Source organism: Bidens hawaiensis, unplaced genomic scaffold, assembly GCF_021521415.1.
Source record: "Bidens hawaiensis isolate Kalapana, Puna unplaced genomic scaffold, B.hawaiensis_p1.1 tig00009479_1, whole genome shotgun sequence".
In the NCBI taxonomy this organism is placed as follows: domain Eukaryota; kingdom Viridiplantae; phylum Streptophyta; class Magnoliopsida; order Asterales; family Asteraceae; genus Bidens; species Bidens hawaiensis.
Genome location: NW_027491704.1, coordinates 680,258 through 682,317, shown reverse-complemented (window position 1 = coordinate 682,317; position 2,060 = coordinate 680,258). Strand labels below are relative to the sequence as shown.

Here is a 2,060-nt window from a genome sequence, read left to right as displayed (position 1 = left end):
AGCCTAGGGGAATCGGTGTCGTGGTGGTGCTACGACACATGTGTGGTTTTCAAAGATTCTTGATTAACTTGGAAAACTCCTCCTCTTACAAATATGTAACCAATCGTAAGTTCTAATCAACCTAATTTCTGATTTTGTCAAGATTACTTATATTATAACAGCGAGTCCCCCCCTTCTGACTAACGGTGATATGTTTTTCATAGCGTTGTCGAGTGATACAATTCAAGCCCCTGTTTGTTTACAATCTTAAAAGCCTTACAAATTCTAATTATCCATAATAAAACATTACAGATTAGTAATCTTGAAAACATAAAAAATTAGGTTGTGTTAATTATAAGTGTCTGTTTGGTACGTGGTAATGAAATGGACGAGGAAATGGAATGAATGGAGGAATGAAATGGACAAAGGAATGGAATGAGCCATTATTATTCCATCAACATGTTTGGTTACCTATTGGAATGAAATAAATAATTACTTAAGTTGTTTGGTAGGTGGAAAAAAACGAAGTAATGGAATAAACTTCATTTAAATGACGTAAATGCCCATGCATTAAAATTAACGTTTACATCAATATCCAATTAAAATTCATAATAATATATTAAAAAAAAATAAATATTTTTAACTCACAAAATATAAAATCATTAAATAAGTTTCCAACTAAAATGAACATCAAAACATCCAAAAGTATATGAAAAAAAAATCATCCAGAATTTTACCAACTCACAAAAAAAAGTAAAAATAATCCAAAAGTCAACATATATCGTGTTAAGCGGTATCGTCAAGCATGTTCCTAACCCATTCAAGTTTGCGTTCTTGATTAACCTTAAAAAAGATTACCATCAAATCCTCATTTTGTGCGAGTTTACATACAGCCTTGTCACACTCACGAGTAGCTAAACCCACAACTTTGTTCATCTCTTCAAAAAGGTTATTGCGCAATTCCTCTCTATTGCTCTCCGTTCCAAAAACTCTCTTGAATGTCTCTATAGCCCCCCCTAATCTCCGCACCAATTATTTCTGCCGACTCTTTCAAGCCGCTCATTAAAGGATCCCAACTATTGCGTCTTTTTCTCTTTCGTTGTGTACTTGATTCTTCTTTGGAAACAACATATGAAGGGCTGTTTAGAGGCTGATCAATATCTATATCATCCAATCCATCTCCGGTAGCATGTTGTGCCTTGTTTATGTCAGACAATATATCAGCAGCCGTTTGAGCATCCCTTCCATTTGCTCGATCCTTGCCAAATACAACACATAAGTCCCAATAATGAGGAAATTTCTTTCCTCTCCATTTCGTTGCGTTTTTATGCACCTAACAAGCCACATCATCATGATCGAGGTTAAAAAAATATAAAAATAATAATGTATAAAACAATTACTATAAAAAAAACTACAATCATATATGCTCCACATGTGAGCCAAGATCTTGTCATTCGCATCATTATTTGTGTCAATAAATTCTTCATCATTAAGAGGATCATATGGCATTTCTGTTCGAATAAAGTTATGCATAAGACAACATGCAGGTATAATTTTATTTTGTGTTCTAATCGGATAGAAAGACGGGCTTCTAAGTATAGCCCATCTTTTGTTCAAAACACCAAAACAACGTTCGATGACATTCCTTGCTGCCGAGTGCTCCAACACATTACAAAGTGTCACAAAAGTTTTCCTATTCATTCTTAGTTGATGAAAACAAGTGTCATCACTTTCATACTAATCTATGCATATTTTCTTTTCTCTCGGGGTAAAACATCTTGTAGTGAGGTTTAGTTGGACACTTATCTAAACGCTTACTAACAACTGTTTGAACTGCTCGAATATACCAAGCAACCATGTTTAGTATATGAAGCCACAATATGCAAAATGCAGCTAATTTCTTTTGTTTTTTTTTGTCTGTTCAACCTAAAGTCTAGGCATAACTGCAATAGTATTCAACCCAAATTAAGTATATTAGATTACAATCATGATTTCATTAGTTATTATAAACATGATTCAGAATTCTTATTGACATCATGCATTACTCATATATATATATAAAGATATTGGTAAGCATTCAA

At 33.3% G+C, this 2,060-nt stretch overlaps 1 pseudogene; it reads right to left on the bottom strand.

The window, feature by feature from the left end:
* Positions 1-765: 765 nt before the first annotated feature.
* On the bottom strand, positions 766-1,488 carry LOC143532592 (uncharacterized; annotated as a pseudogene).
* Between the last annotated feature and the right edge of the window lie 572 nt (positions 1,489-2,060).